Here is a 10,013-nt window from a genome sequence, read left to right as displayed (position 1 = left end):
TTGGTGTCAACACTTGGAGATATAATGAAGACTAATGTTGACTAAATGTCAAACACAAAACATTTAGAAAAATAGAAAGTGAGCAAAAAGCGGTCTTCCATTGCTCTGTGAGATACTTCTGAGTTTTACAGGTTCTCTTGTGGATCTTTAGCGTTATCAGCATGCTGAGCAGATTGTTCATACCGTATATACCAAGTTCTGCTTGGAGATGCACATGTGGATATCTCAAATACCCTAGAATATCTTAAATAGTAACAAACAGCTATGGTTAGGCAGCTGAATTGTATAGCTATCAGACATACTTTCAGAGCTCAAGCACTTAGTTTACATGAGGATACCTGCATGTGGACACCCACATTTTGCTGTCTGGACTTTGGGTTTAAATCTGCCCTATAAGACTCTCTCAGATATATTTCTGTTCCTATTCTCATACTCTTTTTAACTAATTATTTCTAGGTACTCTGTAAAAAATTACATTGTAATTTTTTACTGACCAGTCTAAGCGTTTTATTAGTGTGGGAATTTCTTTCTTAGAATAAACTTCCAATCTTTTTTCTTTTCTGTCTTATCTTAAGGCCTCTGAGCTAAGTTTTAAAATGCAATACAAAATAAATTCAGCATTTTAAAAAAACTGAACCTTACAGATAGAAGGGAAGGTTATAGAATTATATAATCATAGAATATAATCATAAAGTGGTTTGGGTTGGAAGGGACCTTTAAAGTTCATCTAGTTCCAACCCCCCCTGCCATGGGCATGAACATCTTCCATATCCAACATGACTTTGACTACTTCCAATCATGGGGCATCCACAACTTGTGGGGGCAACTCGTTCCAGTGTCTCACCATCCTCATTGTAAAAAATTTCTTCCTTGTGACCAGTCTAAACCTACCCACTTTCAGTTTAAAACCATTGCCCCTTGTCCTGTCACTACAGCCTTTGGTAAAAAGTCTCTCTCTGTCTTTCCCCGCAGCTTTCTCTTCTCCAAGATGAACAACCCCAACTCTCTCAGCCTGGCCTCATAGGAGAGGTGCTCCAGCCTTCTGATTTTCTTCATGGCCCTCCTCTGTACTCACACTAACAGGTCTATGTCCTTCTTATGCTGGGTCCCTAGAGCTGAATGCAGTACGCCAGGTGGGGTTTCACAAGAGTGGAGTAGAAGGGCAGAATCACATCCTTTGACCTGCTGGCCATGCTTCTTTTGATGCAGCCCAGGATACAGTTGGCTTTCTGGGCTGCCAGAATAAGTTGCTTGCTCATGTCCAATTTTTCATCCACCAGTATCCTCAAGTCCTTCTCTGCAGGGCTGCCCTCAATCCCTTCATTCCCCAGCCTGAATTGATACCAGGGGTTGCCCCAACTCAGGCGCAGGACCTTGCACTTGGCCTTGTTGAACTTCACAAGGTTCCCATGGGCCCACATGATGTTCACATTGGTCCATTGACTATGGCCTGAAACTAGAGAATCTGTGGAAAAGTTCCTCTTCACAGATCTGCCAAGTCATCAAGCATATTTAAATAACATTAGCCATGCCTACATGACATGATATATCATCAAATAGTTTTGAATGGAATTAGAAACTTTGTACCCTTTTAAAATGAAGTTCTGCTTAAATCTCAGAAGCTGAATACTGAACTGTTTCCAGTATCGAGTCAATATATTTGGAAAAACTTAAAGTACATACAAACCCCTGCGTTTTGGCATATGGGCACACCTTTCTCACCACGTTTAAACCACTATGAATTTTGCAGTGTGATTTTGATATCAGATTAATTTTTGTCTAGTGATACTCTTTCAGTTCTGTATCATACCTGACATAAGAGTTCCTTGTAGAAATTTTAAACTTCATGTTCTGCTATAAAAAAGGAAGTGGCTATTTAACCGTATACTTCTGTAAATAAGTTTCAATGTCCCAGATATTCTGATATACACAGAATAGAGATATGTTAGTAAAATAATGCAACCGATTATAAAGAGGTTTGATGAAGACACTGCTTTGCTTTTATTGCAAGCAGACACTTGCAAACTTATAGCAGTCTCTCAGTTTAACTCTCTATTTTACACCAGCTATATCCATTGTATTTTGCTATGATACTTATCTCTATGCATAATTTTTTACCTTTAAAAATACAAAAATCTCCAATTTCCACATTAGTTTAACTTTATATTGAATTGCTGGATTTCTAAGAATAATTAATGTATACTAAAACCCTATTAGTTCTATCATTGTTTTCTTGCTAAAGTAGTTTGCTATAGACAATTAGATACATACTTGTTATATTTGAAACCCTTTTTGGAATTATAAAGATTTGAGAGTTATTTTTCCATCGATATTGTTGGGAATTCAGTTCATGGGTCAACAGTAAAATAGCTGAAAATATTATATGAAAGAAATATGCAGTAGTGATCACAGATGTAAATTACCATTTTATTAAAATGAATGTTGCAGAATTGATTACTATACTGCCATTACTTCTTTAACTGAGGTCTCATTTTTATTTCTGAGAGGTCTGAACATAAGCAGCAACTTCTTTTTTCTGTAATGTAAAAATGTATGCTAAAAAGATACATTCTGAATAAAATATATTTAGGAATAATAGTTTTACCTAGTACTTGTAATCTGTGCCTCAAAAATTTATGGTTGTAAAATTTGAAAAAAGAAAATGAGGTCAAAGAGACAGCAAGGGAAGATGCTCACAGCCATAGCTAACATGAAACATAAGAACAGCCAAATAGTTACTGCAACAGTGTTTCTTTATGTGGTATCAAAAAATGTCTGTCAGATGCAATGTTAAACAGCAAAACTGCTGGTTATTACAGCACAATTATATTAATTTCCATTACTTATAAATCTTAACAAGTATTTCTTTTTAAACTGTGAACAGAATACCTTGTGTGTGGAAAAAACTCTACATATAGTACACAGGATCTTCTAACCACTGTAATCAGCAGTTGTCTCTTTTCATACAGAAACAAGGAGAGAGATAATGTAATGTGAAACCAAAACACTCCAGAGCTAATAGTATGGGGCAGGGCTTTTGCATTTAAATTGTCACCTAAATGGAAAAATGTGTTTTTAGATATGCTTCCAGTTGTCCCGGCCTTTAGCCCACAAAGTAATGCAGTTGTGAGTGTTTTTAATTATAAAATGTACCAATTGCCTGGAGTTACATTTCTATATTTGTTTAAAAAACCTTCACCATTGATATGGTTAAGTAGTTCAGTAGTCTTTTTTTCTACCTGGACACTAATGGAATATACAAATCAGAGGTTACTCTCATTAATCCTTTCCAGATTTTCAGTCTGCTAATAATTTTAGACACCTTCTCAGTAAGGACATTTCTGGTCTTTGGGCTAATGAGAATGAATAAAAGCACAGCTGTGGGCAGGGAAGGTGTTCAAGAAGAGTTACGACTGCTCAGTGACCATTACGTCAAAGTGACATTGCCTCAAAGTGTACGAGCATGTTCTCACCATCATCATCTTTCCCAGTCAGTGAATTCTGAGCTATCTTTCAGACTAGGTAATCTTCTGAAGTAAGACACCAATGATTTTAAGATGCATGACTTTCAAACACTGCTATTTTAAGCATTTTCTGTGAGCTCTTAGAAGCTGCATAAAGAACATACTGACTTTAGGTGTCTTTCTGTTCTGTATGCCTGCAGATTTTTCCATTATTATATGTCCTTTCCTCTCTTCACCCTATGAGGAATGCCTTGATTAGGATCAGGTAATTCTTAGGTGTCCATTTTCTTTACTACATCTAGCAATTTATTCAAACTTCACAGCTGTAACTTGAGATCTAAATTGCTTACTTTTGTTGTATGTTTGGTCTATACTTCATTCTATGTTTCTATGGTTCCCTAGTTGTGTGATTTTATTTAAAATGTAATCATCTGCCAGTACATACAATACTACTATTGTCCCCAGAGATAATCTGTACTTTTCTCATTCTTATAGTCTTCCTGGATCTCAGGACAAGTCCTCTCCAATGGCCTGACTTCAGAAAGAGTAAGATTTCTTTTTCTCTTCAGGGGAAATTATTTTTAGATCTACAAGGTTAATTCTCCTGCTTTGAACTTTCAGTTAATGTAATACATGAGAAATATCAGAAGAAAGATTGGCTCCATAGATCAAGATGTAGAATCTTTCCATTAGTTAAAACAGTTGAAGAAACATGTCATTAGCACCCACCATCTGATGTGCCAGTGATGATAGATATGTGTCATATTCCTGTAGATTTTCTCAAATCGTTATGAGACATATAAAGAAAAGAACTGAAAGATTTTTTATCTACTCCAACTGTAAAAATCAGATTTAACACCCACCCCCCCCAACTATCGTTGCCTCAAAAATTGAAACAGAGAGAAAAAAACTAAATGGCAAAACTATGGAGTTTAGAAAATTATCATTAGTGTAATAGAGGTATATATGGCATATCTTTTCAGCTCAAAGGAAAAATGAGGGGCATTTCCATGATTCGACTTTTTAGTATTCTAATCAGTCACCAAATAGCATTATTTTCAGCATGAAATAAACAAAACAACAACAACAAGAGAACGCCAGTCACAGCAACAAGCAAACTTTCATAGCTTTAACAGCTGACCTAATCACAAGAGGCTAGTTTTCTTTCAGTATGTCTAACATCCACCTGAGGCATTGCAGTAACAGTTCCCAGGTCCCTGTCATCCATTTCAGCTTTTGTGTTACCTCTGTGCTCTAGGCAAGTTTAATAAAACAAGAATTTAGGGATTTGAATTACTTACATTTTAAACAGTGAAATATTTGGTTATAGATTAGGTCTATTCAGTATTCCCTACTGTTCTATTAATAGTGTCCTAGTCTCTTTCTTAAAAATAATAAAAGGAAAAAAGAACCAAAACCTAACTTTCTTTTTGACTTATCACAAAGTCTCAAAACAATCCCACATGGATCAGAAGACTGTCTTAGCTAAGAAAAAAATTGGATAGGCTTTTTGCCAATGTCACCTCAATTATGTAGTCATCAGTGTTTTCACAGTAGGACACGAAAGCTGGTGATAGGTTTGCTTTCCCCAGGGTTCATTTTTCAACTATAGGGTTGACATGGATACATCTAAAGTGATTGGACTAAGGTGCCAGTTTCCTATTGGGAAGTGAATAAAAAATGTGCTACTACCAAGTATGACCTCAGTCATCCCCTCACAGTAGTAAAAATGATTAATCTTATGAAGTACAGAGAAGCATATTTTTTTTAAGTTCATACTTTCATTATCACGTGCATTAAAAAAAAAAATTCCAAACTAAACGTTCCACTCCACCATGAAATCTGCAGTGTAGATTGTTGGCACCATATACTTCCAAGTAATCATGAAATTAACAGTACTTGCAATGTGAAGGAAAAAAAAAAAAAAAAGTGGTATAAGACATATTTCATCTCTGCCAGGTCTCAACAGAAACATGAATTTCTCATTGTCCTATGAACTGAATGTAGACACTGTGCAATATATACCAGGTCTTCTGGGAAAGAAGGGAAAAGAATAATACCCTAACATAGCCAACAGTCCAAACTGTGTAAAGCATTAAAATGCTTTTCTATTTCTAAGACTATCTGTGGCATTAGTTTTGAAACCATCATGGAAAATAGTTCAGATCCTTCAGGTCACAAACACTGTAACTTTTTGAAGATTTCAGCATGTATACTTAGTTTCAGACAGGACTAAATTCTATTACCTAAATAGAGACAACTTTATATGTAATCCTGTCTATGATATTGTAAAATATATAAAATATTTATTCTGTCCTGGTAAACTGTCATGGTTTAAACCCAGCCAGCAGCTAAACACCACACAGCCGCTTGCTCACTCCCCCCAGTGTGATGGGGGAGAGAATCAGAATAGTAAAAGTGAGAAAACTCATGGGTTGAGATAAAGACAGTTTAATAAGTAAAGCAAAAGCCACAAACAAAGTAAACCAAATAATTCATTCACTACTTCCCATCGGCAGGCATCACTCTGAACATCCCCCCCTTCCTTCTTCTTTCCCCCACTTTATATGCTGAGCATGATGTCATATGGTATGCAATATCCCTTTGGTCAGTTGGGGTCAGCTGTCCCAGCTGTGTCCCCTCCCAGTTTCTTGTGTACCCCCAACTTACTCACTGGTGGCGTGGTGTGAGAAGCAGAAAAGGCCTTGACCCTGCATAAGCACTGCTCAGCAATAATGACAACATCCGTGTATTATCAGCACTGCTTTCAGCACAGATCCAAAACATACCCCTATACTAGCTACTATGAAGAAAATTAACTTTATCCCAGCCAAACCAGTGCACAAATATAACACCGAACCCATAGCTGATTGGTATCCTTTGGACCAAACACTGGAGGCCAACCTGAATAAATACTGAGACATAGAATGGTTTGAGTTGGAAAGGACCTTTAAAGATCTTCTAGTCCAACCCCTCTGCCATGGGCAGGAACATCTTCCATACTTTAGTTTGCTCAAAGCCCTGTCCAACGTGACTTTGAAATCTTCCAATGATGGGGTATCCACAAGTTCTCTGGGAAACCTATTCTAGTGTCTCACCACACCTATTGTAAAAATTTTCTTCCTTATGTCCAATCCAAACCAATTTAAGAGCAGAGGAGAAGGGGAGAATCACCCTACCTTTATGCAGCCCAGGATACGTTTGGCGGATGACATTTGTAGCTCTACTACTAATGGGTCAGCCTCACCTCCATGCCCAGTAAGATCATGGAACAGATTATCCTGGAAGACATGTCAAAACATATGGGTGACAGAGAGGTGATCAGAGACAGCCAAGGACACCAAGGGCAAATTGCGCCTGACTAATCTAGTGGCCTTCTATGATGGAGTGACTGCATCAGTGGACAAGGGAAGAGCTACAGATGTTGTCTGCCTGGACTTCTGTAAGGCCTTTGACATGATCCCACACAACATTCTTGCCACTTAATTGGAAAGAGATGGGTTTGAAGGATGGACTGTTAGAAGGATAAGAAACTGGCTGGATGGCCAAGTCCAAGGAGTTGCAGTCAATGGCTCAATGTTGAAGTGAAAAGCAGTAACAAATGGTGTCCCTTAAGGGTCCATACAGGGACAAATACTGTTTAATATCTTCATCAGTGACAATAGAAGGTGGGATTGAGTGCACCCTCAGCAAGTTTGCAGATGACACCAAGCTGAGTGGTGCAGTTGATAGACTAGAGGGAAGGGATGCCATCCAGAGGGACCTGGACAAGCTTGAGAAGTGGGCCCATGTGAACCTCATGCAGTTCAACAAGGTCAAGTGCAAGGTCCTACACCTGGGTCAGGGTGATCCCCAGTATCTTTACGGGCTGGGGGATGAAGGGATTAAGAGCAGCTCTGGGGATTAGGACTTGGGAGTACTGTTGGATGAAAAATTGGGCATGAGCCAGCAATGTACACTTGCAGCCCAGAAAACCAACTACATCCTAGGCTGCACAAAAAGTGCGGCCAGCAGGTTGAGGGAGGTGATTCTCCCCCTCCTCTCTGCTCTCATGATACTCCACCTGGAGTACTGCATCCAGCTCTGGGGTCCCAGGTTTGAGCAACCTGTCCTAGTGGAAGATGTTCCTCCTGTGGTAGGGGGTTGGACTAGATGATCTTTAAAGTTCCCTTCCACCCAAAACCATTCTACGGTTATATGATTGTATGATTCTGTGGGGGGGACCAAGACAGGAGCAGGGAAAAGTGTGAGGAGGAAGGAATGGCAGACAGCAAGTGTTATGGACTGACTGCAACCCCCATTCCTCATCCACCTGCACTGCTCGTGGGTGAGGAAGTAGAAGAGTCAGGAGTGAACTTGAGCCTGGGAAGAAGTGTGGGGGTAACATGGTTTTACTTTTGTCTTTGTTTCTTGCTGTCCAACTCAACTGGCAGTAAATGAAATTATTTTTTCCCAAGTCGGGTCTGTTTTGCCTGTGATGCTGACTGACAAGTGATCTTCCTGTCTTTATCTTGACCCACAAGGTTTTCCACCTTATTTTTTTCCCCCAATTCTGTTGAGGAAGAGGAGTGAGACTGTGGCTGGGTGTGTGTTTGGCCCTTAGCTAAGGTAAACATACCACAATTAGATAGACTTGGTGCTCTTGGTGGGTTAGGTGGGTTAGTTTATTCTTTTCTAGTAAGACATAACTTTGTACTATTGTGTGACCAGTCATGAGTTTCTCCCTTATTTCATCTCAAAGTCACAGAACAAAAAAAAGCAGGAAGCTTATATGAATGGTAAGTAGATCCCTGACTTGCATGTTTATTTTTCCAATGGGAGAAGGAAATCCTATGAAACATTAGTGGATAAAAACCACATGCATAACATCTCAAAAATATATTTCTTAAAGAAAAAGTTTCTAAATTAGACAATAAACAAACATAAATGAGAAAAAGGTGAAAAGTCCTTATTATTAAGATTGTAGGAAATTAGTATGTAACAATCAAGCATATAAAAACATTTTATTTACATTAAAAGGATAAATAAATTAAAAATAAAAAAGAAATAAAATTGAATCATACAGGAACCATTTATCCTGATTAATACTTAATACTAGTTCCACTGAAATCTGCATTAAAATACAAAACAAAAAGACTGTGAGCTAGGTACAGTCAGAATAATACAGCTTCCTGTACTAACTGAGGTAATGGCATTTTCGGCTTGCCCTATGGAATCTGAATGTCATGAATTCCTAGTTTGAAACATAATTTAATAAAGGTCACTTATCAAGGTAGAAAACAGGGGAGATAAGGAAAAACCCTACATAGCACATCTGCTTAGGATGAACTGATCTGACACAGTTATTAATTATCACAGATGCCTTAGGGTTGGAATAAAACTGTCAGCTCAGGAGCAAAATGCTTTCCCAAAGTTAGAGTCCTAAAAAAATTGCAATAAACCCAGAAATGTTCAATCAATTCTGCCAAATATCTTTTCAGATTCTGTGACAATATTAAGGTAAAAGACTAAAATGTGTTAGCAAAGTCTTAATCAAATGGAAAAAAGATTTTTTTGTGAGATAAACTGTGTTTGATTCAGATGAAATAACTTTATATTAGATTTATGAAGGCAATGACCTAAAATATTGGCTATTTTTTTAGCACTTATTAAAGAAATCCGTTAATATAGGACTTGGGACTTCAGTAGCTTTATGAAACACAGCGATTCAGCTAAGCTATATAGTATTTGCTCAAATAGATCACTCTTGTTTTCAAACAGCATGGGCTGTTTAGGATAAAAGCAGGTTGTGGAACAATGTAGGGATGTGGAACATAAAAATCATATCTGCACAAATACTCATACAGTCTTGTGTAATTAATATAGTTTGGTCCTGACATTTTGGCCTGGGAATTTTCATCAAATTGGTTTGGGTGATATCTGTAACATTATATTATGTTATAAAATTATATTTCCCAAAACCTCCGTGATATCATACAGGAAATGAATGTGACTGCGCTAGTGGTACTTAGCCTTTAAGAAATACTTGACCCTGGCACGTATTTAAACAGGGAAATACTTGGGAAGCCAGGTAGGTAGGTAGGGGTCATGTCATCAAGGTAAAACATTTGACAGGAATAGGCCATACTGCTCAGTGAATTGTATGGCTTAGTTTACTGTCATCAGTACTGACCATATAGATAAAGAAAATAAGGAAGGGAAAAAATGTGTTTGTATGGTTGTTTTTACTTAGTAATTAAAATATATTTAAGATTTGGGCATCTTGGTGTTTATTAACGAGAAAGGTGTATCTTAACAACAGACTTTCCCTTACATATTCTTTGGTCCAGTTCTATTCCATTTTTTTTAAATCTGGATGTCTGGGAATTTTTCCCAGAAGTGCACTTAGTCTGGTGTCATTGGCTATGTCCGTACCCAGCTGAGGACATCTTGGACCCTGAGACCAAACTTCACAGCCTAGCTCACATTTAGACATATGAACTCTGGTTACCCCTAAAACAGGCAGGTCACTCCAAACTCTTGGGAATGGTCCTCAACATATATTATCCT

This window comes from Pelecanus crispus, chromosome 1, assembly GCF_030463565.1.
Source record: "Pelecanus crispus isolate bPelCri1 chromosome 1, bPelCri1.pri, whole genome shotgun sequence".
In the NCBI taxonomy this organism is placed as follows: domain Eukaryota; kingdom Metazoa; phylum Chordata; class Aves; order Pelecaniformes; family Pelecanidae; genus Pelecanus; species Pelecanus crispus.
This window is presented reverse-complemented; position numbering follows the sequence as displayed.